The sequence below is a fragment of the Eucyclogobius newberryi genome, unplaced genomic scaffold (genome assembly GCF_026437365.1).
Source record: "Eucyclogobius newberryi isolate DKJ021-1_F unplaced genomic scaffold, fEucNew1.0.hap1 SCAF_14, whole genome shotgun sequence".
Taxonomy (NCBI): Eukaryota; Metazoa; Chordata; class Actinopteri; order Gobiiformes; family Gobiidae; genus Eucyclogobius; species Eucyclogobius newberryi.
In genome coordinates, this window is record NW_027315768.1 from 23,545,791 (window position 1) to 23,558,904 (window position 13,114).

Genomic DNA, 13,114 nt, shown 5'->3' on the forward strand with positions numbered 1-13,114 from the left:
AACACTGTGGTACAAATAAGATAAAGTAATTCCACTATCACGTGTAGAGTCCATCAACGATCACCAAAAACCAAAGAAAAGATGAGTACCTAAATCAAAGTCTTATCATTAAAGGTGCAGATCTGCCACTACTTGTTTCCATGCTTGTATATGTACGTGCTTTGCCTGGAATGTTACTCAGTATGGCATTAAAAACACCTACTTCCATGGAGACAAGCAAGTTATAGTTCATATCTGTGGAGATGTGACGGCCGCTCATTAGGTCGGACTGCACATGTTATAGTTGTTTGTTTTTTACAGTTAAAGCACATCCAACAGATGCAAGTGAGATATGTTTAATGCCATATTGTGGAACATTCCAGGCAAAGCTACAAATGTTTCCAAGTTTGCATCTTTATAAGGCAATATGACAGTGTTTCAGTGATTGTCAGAAGTGGCAATAAACAGTAAACACAACTAACTTTGACCATTATCACATTTGGACAGAACAGAAAGAGCCAGAGAGAAGAGTGACACAAGAAGGACTTTGTCTAGGGTTGAACCTGTTCTGAAAAACCAAGGCACCACCACATACATGTTTTTTTTATTCATTTGGAAATTAGTAATCTACTTCTATAAGGCTGGGAAATATTGAATTGTGATGTCATTCCTGTGACTATGTGCTATTTTGGTAAAACATAGATACTTTTTCCTGTCCAAAAGGTCCGAGCGACAGGTGGATTTATCCAATTACCTCCTCAAAGCAATTAGAGTACATTAGGAATGTCAAGATTATTGGGTAAATTGAGAATTATAATGCAATATTTAGGAAAAAGTGACAATTTTTGAGTCTTTTCTGCTTTCCCCAGAAAAGTAAAGCTCACTGTAGAGTGCTTTTTATCTCGCTGTTCATGTCATATTGCTCATTCAGAAAGATTTCATAAAGCAGGTCACATATTGTATAACAAGAACATTTTGGATTTTATTGTAGTTTTAGTCATGATGTAAATAATTGCAACAACAACAATCGTTAAATCACAATGTTAATTCTCACAATAATCATTATGCCAACATTTGAAATCGCGACGTCCCATCTACACATGAATTGTGAATCAATAATTGTCATCTTATGCCAAGTAAATGGTGATATTCGTCTTTCTCAGGCCACATCGCCCCCGTATACTTGTACACGTCACCAGAGGAGTGGGCCTGACCAAGACCAAGTATTGACAGTGATATTTCCGTTCGGTTGGAACAAGATAATCTTGAAGACAAATTGTTCCTGCTAATAATGACTGTTCTCCACCAACATATCCATAATTATTCTATAACACATTTCTGAAGCTTAGTCACCCGAAGCTGAAACGGCGACATCTTTCCCAGAAGACATCTTGAATATTTACTTGTGCTTGTCAAGTGCAGTAAAGTTGTCAACGTTGTCTTTATTGATAACTGGAGTGCGTTTTGGGGAAAGCCCGGGCTCATACGCAGGGATGGCATCCATCCGACTTCGGAGGGTACATCCCTATTAGTTCGGAATTTGACCGATAGTCTTAGTCGTGTTAAGTGACCATCTAGGGATGAGCCCCAGGTGCAGAGCAGCAGTTCAAGACGCTCCTCTGTCGCTGAACTCTCGCCCGTTCTGTTACATGTGAAGTGTTCAGATTCAAGACAGATAGAGACTGTGTGTGTCCCTCGTGTCCCTCGTGTCCCTCGTACAAATAATGCCAAAAAGTCACATCTCAGAAAAAATATTTCAGGCGTCAGACCAAATAACTTAAGGAAAATAACAATCACAAATGACACAAATACACAAATGAATAAACACGTAAAATGTGGACTGCTAAACATTAGAGCAATTTCCTCCAAATCGCTCTTAGTTAATGAATTAATTAGTGACTATAACATAGATCTTCTAGCTCTAACTGAAACGTGGCTTCAACAAGACGACTACGTCAGACTAAATGAGTCCACCCCACCCACCCATGTTAACTTTCAGACTGCCAGGAGCACAGGCCGAGGTGGTGGTGTGGCAGTGATCTCCCACTCAAGCCTACTCATGAGCCCTAAAACTAACAATGCATTTCACTCATTTGAAAGCCTTATGCTGTCAATCACATGTCCAAATATGAAAAACCAAAAAGGAGTTTTGTTCATAGTAATCTACCGACCTCCTGGTCCCTACTCAGAGTTTTTAACAGAGTTTTCTGACTTTATATCAAACTTAGTGTTAGCCTGGGATAAAATAGTTATAGTTGGAGACTTTAATATCCACGTGAACATGAGTGATGACGCTCTCAGTAATGCCTTCAGCGCCTTGTTAGACAGCATTGGTTTCACTCAGAATGTAAATAAACCGACTCACACTCACAAGAACACTCTGGATCTTGTCCTAACGTATGGAACAGAGATTAGTGACCTCATTGTCCTCCCTCAAAACCCTATATTGTCAGATCATTTCCTAATTACCTTTCAGTTTATTCTTAAAGATCATCCAGTCCCACAAAATAAAGTTATAATGAAAAGGACAATATCTGAAAAATCTATCTCAAAATTCAAAGAATTAATAGAGCCAATATTCAGTGACATGTCATGTGATCCTGCTGAGAACAGCTTTAGTCCCAGTTTAAGTGATCAATGTGTCGACTTGACCATGAATTCTCTGAAGTCTGCTCTTGACGTTGTCGCGCCGTTAAAACAGAAGGTCATTAGGCCAAAGCGCGCCTCCCCATGGTACAACCAAGAACTGCGTTCACATAAACAAAAAGTTAGAAAGTTAGAGGGATTATTTCGTCGCTCTCACACAGAAGAATCCCTAAAAGCATGGAAAAGTTGCCTGCTGTCCTATAAGCAGGCTCTGCGTAAGGCCCAAACCAGATATTATTCAAATCTAATAGAAGTCAACAAAAGTAACACTAAATTCCTTTTCAGCACTGTAGCTAGGCTAACAAACTGTCACAGTGCAGTAGAGCCCTCAATCCCAGCTACACTTAGCTCTGATGATTTCCTCCTATTTTTTAATAATAAAATAAAAACAATCAGAGATAAATTAGATGAAATTACCCCCGCTATTAGCCCTGAACTAGCCCAAGCTGTAAATCTAACGTCCCATATAAATCCACCTGTAAACCTAGAAAGGTTCACAGCTGTTGATCAAGCAGAGATAACTTCAGCCATTATGTCCTCTAAAAGCTCAACTTGTGTCCTAGACCCCATTCCAAGCAGACTCCTCAAAGACATTCTTCCCCTAATTATAGACCCTATTCTTAATATAATAAATACTTCACTCGAAAGTGGCTATGTTCCACAGTCCTTCAAACATGCAGTCATTAAACCTCTTCTGAAAAAGCCTAATCTAGATCCCGACCTATTGGTAAACTACAGACCTATTTCAAATCTTCCCTTCGTCTCTAAAATCCTTGAAAAAGTTGTAGTAAAACAGCTTTGTCGCCACCTGCAGGACAATAACTTATTTGAAGTTTTCCAGTCAGGGTTCAGAGCCCACCACAGCACTGAAACTGCACTAGTTAAAGTCACAAATGATTTGTTATTAGCCGCTGACGATGGACTGGTCTCAATCCTGGTTCTGTTGGACCTCAGCGCAGCGTTTGACACCATCGACCACAACATTCTACTGCAGAGGTTAGAATGTGATGTAGGTGTTGGAGGAACAGCCCTCAGCTGGTTTAAATCCTATCTATCTGATAGGTTCCAATTTGTTAATGTAAACCAGAGCTCCTCACCAAGCTCTAAAGTAATTTACGGTGTGCCACAGGGTTCGGTACTCGGTCCAATTCTGTTTACTCTTTATATGCTGCCATTAGGCAACATTATCAGAAAGCATGGCATTAACTTCCACTGCTATGCAGACGACACTCAGCTGTATTTATCAATGAAACCTGATCAGAGCGATCAAGTAGACAGACTTAGTGCTTGTGTGAAGGAGATAAAAACCTGGATGACACTAAACTACCTGCTTCTTAACCCTGAAAAAACCGAGGTCATTGTGCTTGGCCCTAAGCATCTACGAGACGCTCTATCTGAGCAGATAGTCACACTGGACAATGTCAGTGTAGCCTCCAGTTCTACTGTAAGAAACCTTGGAGTCTTATTTGACCAGGAGCTCTCATTTAAAGCTCATATAAATCAAGCTTGTAAAACAGCCTATTTCCATTTGCGCAACATCGCCAAAATCAGAAGAATCCTGCCTAAAAGTGATGCCGAAAAACTTATCCATGCATTTGTAACGACTAGATTAGACTACTGTAACTCCCTGCTTGCAGCGTGTCCTAAAAGCTCCATAAAAAGCTTTCAACTGGTTCAAAATGCAGCAGCAAGATTACTAACAGGAACAAAAAGAAGAGAGCACATTACGCCAGTGCTGAAGTCTCTTCACTGGCTCCCCGTCGAGTCCAGAATCAAATTCAAAATTCTACTCTTGACCTACAAAGCCATAAATGACATGGCCCCATCCTACCTCAAAGATGCTATAGAACCATATCATCCAAACAGAGCTCTTCGCTCTCAGAATGCTGGCCTTCTGGTGGTGCCAAGAGTCTCTAAAAGTACTGTAGGAGGTAGAGCGTTTAGCTACCAAGCTCCTGTGTTATGGAATCAGCTCCCGACCCATGTTAAATATGCTGACACAGTCTCTTCATTTAAGTCCAGGCTTAAAACGTTCCTCTTCGAAATCGCTTATGGTCAGAGTAGTTAGGAACAGAAACATAAACCCACAGCTTTAGCTACGCTGCCCTAGGAGTAACTATGCTGGGGGAAGTATGACAGCTTGAGCACTATCCTCTTCTTCTTCTGACTACTTATGCTATCAAACAATATTTATTTTTTGATTCCACTTGCAAACTGTTCACCGCCTTCTTTTCTTTCTCTCACTCCTGAGGACCTGTGGACCCAGATGCCCCTCCCCTGGTGAAGTGGTCCCTGCCCTGTGTGGACGGTCCCTCATCTGCCTGAAGAGTGGCTCCAGTTCGCCTCAGTCGGTCCCTCTTCTGCCTGAAGAGTGGGTCCAGCTCGCCTCCGACGGTCCCTCATCTGCCTGAAGAGTGGGTCCAGCTCGCCTCCGACGGTCCCTCTTCTGCCTGAAGAGTGGGTCCAGCTCGCCTCCGACGGTCCCTCTTCTGCCTGAAGAGTGGGTCCAGCTCGACTCAGACGGTCCCTCTTCTGCCTGAAGAGTGGGTCCAGCTCGACTCAGACGGTCCCTCTTCTGCCTGAAGAGTGGGTCCAGCTCCAGTCTCCCTCGTGTCCGTCTGTCCGTCTGTGAGAGTCGGATCTCTCCTTCACTGGAACTCCTCCAGGTTTCTACGCTTTTTTCCCAAAGAGGTTTTTTTTGTAGTTTTTCCTGGCCGAGAAGGAGAGTCTAAGGACAGAGGACCCTGGGACATCGTCCCTCGCCACCACAGACATTGTCTGACTTCATCGCCACCACAGACATTGTCTGACTCCATCGCCACCACAGACATTGTTGATTCATTTCTCCCTGTGGCCCTCAGAGGCAACTGTTGTTGTGATTTTGGGCCTTACAAAAATAAATTGATTTGATGATTTGATTTGATAAAGTGTCATTTACTTCCGACAGTCATGTTTATATATTTCAGTCATACTTCAAGGAAATGGTAGGAGAAGTTTGAGGATTGATGTTGGCTTTGTGGGGTATTAGTCTGACATTTAGAGGGAACGGCACACGTTGTAAGCTGCAGGTAATGGACGTCCATCTCCACATCACGCGGTCATCAGGCTCGTGCGCTGGCCGTATTCTGTCAAGTGAAACGACTGTATCTGTCTCTGCAGCAGGCCGGCCCGATGAGCAACACGCAGCATTACGCACACACCATTACGTAGCCATTTTCCCGGCGAGCAGCTCTCATCGCAAGTCGCTGAAGAAGCCACTGAGTGTGTAATTGTTTCCCATTAGGGCCGAGCGCAGGCCGCCGCAGAGACGTGCTGACGAATGCGCAATGACCACTGACCGAGCGGATGATTTTGTTGTACCATGAGATGGGATTGATGCAAATTATACATACTGCACATTTTTGGGGACATATTTTATAGGAGGGCAAAAAAGTTCCAATGCGAGTTGATTCTTTCGTGTGAAAAGTTGTGTAGTTTTGCTCGGGACTTTTAATCTTCTGGTGTTTATAAAGTCAGTGTTCTTTCTTTGCTCATGTGTACATGGTATTTCAAACTGTTACATACATTGTTTTCGTGTGGTATTTGCACTTCTGGTACATGGTACAACAAATCAAGTTGAATTTAATATAATCTTTCTTGATGAAAGGAAAAAAAACTCAATATACCGTATTTTCTGGACTATAAGTTGCACCTTTTTTCATAGTTTTGGCCGGGCTGTGGCTTATACTTATATTTATACTTATATACTTATACTCCGAAGCGACTTATATGTGATATTATTTCTTGTTTTCACACTTGCAACTGCATTTCATACTCCAGTTTTTTTTTTCTTCTCTATTATGCATTTTTTGGCTTATTGTCCGAAAAATACGGTAATCTTTCTTGATAAAATGAAAAAAGCTCAATACTCAATATAACAATTACGATGCCATGATGATTAAAAACACATACTGATTTAATATCTTGTAATCGTTTAATATCTTGTACTTGTTGTGATGTAGAGCAAGACGTTCTAAAACTGTTCAGAAAAGATCTAACTTTTTTCTATTTATGTATTCTTTTTTTAGTATTGAGACTTGTTCAAATGAGTATTTAGTTTCAGTACGAGTTTTAGTATCGATTATATTAGTATCTATGGATCCAGTTTTGTGGACAACCCACTCTTTCCGTAACATATCAGACGTTTGCATTTGTTTTTGGTATATTTTCAATACCGTCTTGGTGACTCACTTCCTGGTGTATATTCATCAGCTTGTTTTAATGCAGCTTTGAATGGAGCAATTTAGCATATTTCACATGTACAATCGAGAACAAAACGAATGCAAATGCTGCGCAACTGTGTCGATTTGCATAATGTTCTGAGATGTTACATATGGTATTGTAGGTATATTTTTTATAATATAATGTTTTTTTAAAAAATCAATGCTCGGACACTAATTGATACTAAAATGAGTTTCCAAACCAGATGCTCATTTCAGCAAACATCAAAAAAGATCAGAACAAAAAAACATACATTTGAATTGAATTGAATTGTTTTCAAATGGTCTTGATATAATAATTTGAATAATACATAATACACAAACTACTATTGTTATTAGCATGTGTTATAAATTCAGTTTTGCTTTTCTGCTCTGTCCTATCAGAATCTAGTTTGAAATGTTAGTATAGTAAACAAAACTAGAACCAAACCAATTCTCATATTACAAAAAAAAGGCCATTAGACTGATCAATCCTGCATCTTATAATTCACCCTTTGTTCATTCAATCTAAGCTTTTTAAGTTTTATGATTTGGTAGACCTGTATACTGCTAAATGTATGTATTTTGTTAAATGTAATCAAGTCCCTAAATCATTGAGGATAAAGTTTACCCAGAGGAAAGTAAATATAATGTAAGTGGAGCGTGTGTGTTTGACAGAGCTTATGTGAGAACCACGCCGAGGGTCATTGTTTGTCTAGTAAAGGAGTTAAATTATGGAACAAATGTTGCGATGAATTAAAAAAATGCCACTTCTTTATTTCAGTTTAAAAGGATCTTAATAATCACAGAAAAATGGAGTTTTGTTGCTATAAACTTGAGCAGACTGTCCAGTATTATGTAGTGTGGTTTGTGTTGATGAACTATAAGATGTCCACCACTGTTGAGAGTTTGAGTGACAGGTCGGCACAATAAGCCTTGGCTTCTGCTACACCTGGTCAAATAACATAAATGTATCTCTAATTTTGTTTTGTGCTTGAATGTTGAGCGCCTTTTGTTTTTGACCCAACCACAATAATAAATAACTAAATAAACATTATGACCACAATACGACCCGAGACAATGCATATTTTAAAAGACCTTTGATCCTCAGCTTCTGTCAGTGTCAATAATATGATTGACTGGACTTTTGAATAAATGATAAAGTGTTTTGATCAATAATAGATTTGAAAAAGCAATGGATTTATAACTTGAATGGATTAATCACTTGAATCTGAATCTAAACCCCGTCGTTACAGTGACTCGCTCTCGTCAGTAATGATTGCCAATCGAATGACAGATAAAGCACTGACAGAATGTAGTCAACTCTGTGTTTTCTGAGTCGTGGCTGTAGATGCCACACGGTAAACAGAGACCTCAGGCAGCACAGGCCGCACGGAGGCACTTTGGTGAAGCAAATGTTGTTTTTAAATGACGCCTAATGAGTGACACCACGAGACTAGTCATTTTGGAAAGGAAAAACCTCCCGAGTACAATCGTGCGGTGGCTATGGTTCAATTACAGTCAGACTTGATGTGTTCCTGGCGCTACTCTTCAAACGGCGCCCATTAGTGGTGAATAATGATGAAAGGGAGACGAAGGTGTGGGGGCGGAGCTGATTGAATTTTTATCAGTCAACATATAACAGATACAATCAGTGGGAATCTGAGGCTGAGAAATCTCATTATGGCTGTTTGTCCTTGTCATTATGAAAGGAGCGCTGTCACAGAAAGAGTAATCATCAAAGGTCCAGACTCACCCATACTTTTACTTTTACTCCCATTTGATCAGAGAACGTGTTTTCTCTTGAATATTTCATCTGCAATTGAGGGAAATACTTGGGGAAAAGTAAGCAACATGCAGCGCTACAAATACAATTCAACTTAATACTCGGTACGTATACAGATGTTTTAGTTTTTTAGTCCATTAAGTTTCACTATTTGTACTAAATGTTCTAGTTACCAACATAACATTTCATTAAATAACACTATTCTAAGTGAAAATGAATATCTAATAGATCACAACTCTGTCATTCCTGGGGTTATTAACATAGAATAGAAGTTAAAAGTCTTTGTGATGGCAGAAGTGGCAGTTGTAGTAATAGTTGTACACCTGATATTAGTAGTAGCAGTAACAATATGTACTGTACTTACTAGTGGTGACATATGTACTCAAGAGTAGTGGAAGTAGTGGCTGTAGCTGTGGTGTAGTGACAAAATGCAGCCTGGCTTTAGCTCGTGAAGGATTCAAATGTGTCAAAAGGTAATGTCCAGACTTACACTTATGGGTGAGAATAATTAAAAAAGTCCCACAAGTTTAAAAAACACAAAAAAACTCCTCCATAAAGTACACAAAGTACAAAAAACTGTAGGTGTTGAAGGTCAGTTTTGCTTTCAGATCCTCCCACATCCGACTCAATAAAGTAACTCTAGCTCAACATGTCAAATAAAATAATGATAAATAATCATACAAAGGTATTTCAAATGAAGATTAGCTTACTTTTGAGGATATTACACCACAAATGGCCTCTACATATAGCTTTGTAGCAATAGTAACAAGGTAAGATAAGATAAGATGTTCCTTTATTGTCCACATGGGGACATTTCGATGTTACAACGCAGTAGATACAGGAGGAAGGACAGATAACTTATAGGAAGTTTAAAAAAAACACTCTTAATAGGGAGCGGAAGAAAATGAATAAATGAAATAAAAAGATAAAGTAAAATAATAAAATAAAATAAAATAAAGTAAAAATAGCTAGCATAAGACTAAATAATACTAATACTGATGGTAAGTAAACACTCTTATTTACATCAGTTATATGCACATGAATATGGCCTTAATTACTGAGTATGACAGTAATTGCACATGAATATGACGGTATTGCACATGGTTAAGTCAGTATTGCACATGAATATGACGGTATTGCACATGGTTAAGTCAGTATTGCACAAGAATATGACGTGGTAATACTACTTCAATGTGGCATACTTCTTCCTTCTCAGTAGTGCTGCACGATGTAGAAAAATATATCTATTGCAGGGTTAGGGGAATTGCAATTTTTCTGGATTGGATTTGGAATTTAGGTTTTAATAATAGGGTACTGTTCAAAGATGATATTTTAAACATGTCTAGGAGACTTGACATGCACTATGAACTGACAAAGTAATAAAAGACACACATGTTCAAGGTTTTTGATATTTTTTGTTACATTTAAACTGATTTGATTGTGATTGTGACTCATCTTGCAGCCCAACTTCTCAATAAATTACTCTTGAACAAACTTGCAATTCATTAACAACAATAATGATAGTAATGCATTCGTCTTAGCGCTTTAACTCGCTTTACACTTTTGTGTCATCCCATACTCATCGGCGGTAAGCGTAGTCACAGCTGCCCTGGGGTGGACAGAGGGAAGTGAGGCATCTGCCCCTCCGACCGCCACCACTCTCACTCCACATTCACACGTACTTTTAAGTGGTACAATACTTACTTTGCAGTACTTTTAATCAAAGTTCTTATGGGTTTTCTAGCAGTGTGTTCACTCATTGATTATGTTGAGCATTTGTGCTTTGATGGCACTCAGAGCCGCGGTGATTGTCTGTTTGCTTTGCCTTTTCAGCATTATCTACCCAACAAACCACTTTGCTTTGACAATAACAAATGCCTCAAAGTTTTTGCAGGCCTGGCATCACAAAAATGAATATGAATTATTTTGTTGCGAGCTGTATTCATCTTTGCTGTAAGTTATTGTTTCTGAAAGATAGCAGCACACTGAGGCGTGACAGAAGACTGGAGGGGATATCTGTCATCAAGAAGTTGGCAATAGATTTGTGCGATAAAAGTTGAGTTTTGTTTGTGTTTGTTTATGTGTATGCACAACTTTAGACTCCGGGACAAGTCTGGTATTGTGGGTAAAAGGAAAGAAAATAGGCTTAGACGATGTACTTTTATACAGCTCCATATTTCATAAACGTATTGATATCGCAATCTTGGCTAACGCAATAATACCTTTTTATTGTCATTATTATTTATTGTTAATGTTTATTATGGACACAAAGGGCAAACATAAGATAAGATAAGATATTCCTTTATTGTCCCACATGGGGAAATTTCATTGGTGCAACGCAGGTAGATACAGAGGTAGATACAGAAGAACAGATCACTTATAGGAAGTCTGAAAAACACTTTCAGTAGAAGATCTCCTATAAATAAATAAAAACTCCCATAGACAAATAGATAAATACCATTGCATGTGATCCCGACAGTAATTGCACATGAATATGTGTCACGACAGCACATGAATTGCACATGAATTTCACAGTAATTGCACATGAATTGCACATGAATTCCAACAGTAATTGCACATATGACAGGATTGCACATCAGTATTAGGTTAGGTCAGTATTGCGACGGGATAACGTGACGATCTCCGGGTAAGACGACTGTTCTCCGCAGTTTCATTAGTTCCTCCTTTGTGGAAACGCGGTACGGCGCCGGCCGGGGGGCGGGGCCGGAGCCGGGGGGCGGGGCCGGAGCCGGGGGACTCAGAGCCAAGACACATCGCAACGACACGACGAAAACACTCAATCCAGCCGAATAAAGTCAAAACACGTTAATTTAAAAAGCGATTCCAGTGCGTGTCCCGATCGTTGGTGAAGTTCCTCTTTCATATAAACGTGTACATAAACGTGTACCGACGACACGCCGTACTTTAGCGGGGGGGGCTGGTGGGCTCGCTCGGAGCTAGCTCACGTCACAACAACACAACGAACGCAACGAAAAACGCTCAAATCCAGCCGAAAAAAGTCAAAAACAGTTGAATTAAAAAACTATTCCAGCGCGTGTCCCTATCGTACAGTAAAATCGAAAAAATATACTAACTATATTTACAAAATATAGGAGATAAAGCACAATAAGTGTGAGAAAGAAGAGAGAGCGTTTACACCGGGCTGCCAGCTGTACCAGCGCCTTATGACGTATGATAATGGTCCATAGATAAGAAATACACATTATGAATACTTGAATATTGTTGTATTTTGCCACAAACCAAATATATCACAATAACACAAAGGTTTTGCATCTGACTGTTTAAAAAAAAAAAAAAAAAAGTCTTTTAAATTAAAAAAAGCATATTTTATTCATACTTTTCCTAAAGTCCTAAATTAGCCTTGATTTTTTTCCCCTTCTATATTTAGTATTTATTTGACCAAATTTGACTGGTTAAGTAAAGTCATGCACATTTAAGTTTAAATATAACTGAAACAATTGTGCAATAGAGTACATTAAAAGCTAAATTGCAGTTCCAATATCCTGCAGCCCTAACATATCATTTTGCATCAAATAATTATAGTTATACAATCCAATTACAGCGTTTATTGGCCTTAAACCCGGTCTGAACCACGACAAAACCAGGACTAGAACAAAACCAAAGACTAAGAGAAGATTAGAACAGGATCGGGCACATTACTCAATGCTGCCATCTTGTGGACAGGTGAAAATGGCAATAAAAGAACATCATCATCAACAACAACAACAACAACAACAACAACATCTAGTTTTCCATTGCCACTTTGGATATTTGAACGAGGAAAAGTTTTGCCTCCCGGTGACAAACCATTCCACCCAAACATTTCCAAAGTCAGTCATTTGCTGACGACCCACATTCCAGTTCCCTTTTGATCCATACATCCCATTCAACATAATATGTGTGAGTGCATTTTCCCCTTCAGTGAATCCTCCCTCTGCAGTCAGTAATGCAGCACGTGACACGCTGTGATGCTCTGCGAAAGCCACTATAAGCAGTGCTCCCATCTTTCATCTGGAAAAACAAAACTGGCTGCGAATTAGGAACAGGGATAATGAACTTGATTGAACGCCTCGCTGTGCTGAAAATAATCAGTACCCTGCACCTATTTAAAACCTTAAGCCTCCCCCCTCGACATATGGCTGCGCCCGTTTATCATGGTGAAGCTTTATCCAAGTGTGAGCTGTCGGGAGAGATTGCTTTTATACTCACGTCACCAGCAGAGCAAAACAATGTGGAGTGATAAAAAAAAAAAGAAAAGGCTTCCTAACTCTGGCATCATTATGAGCAACAATAGCCTCTGGTGTGCTCCGGCTCTTTTATTGGCATTGCCTTCTGCAGCAGCAAACTCATCCATTAAACAAATCAGGGCGTTATGTATTAGATTAGCAATAGAGAGGAACACAAGAAGCCCCTCCACAAAAAAAATCCCCAGGAATATATTACC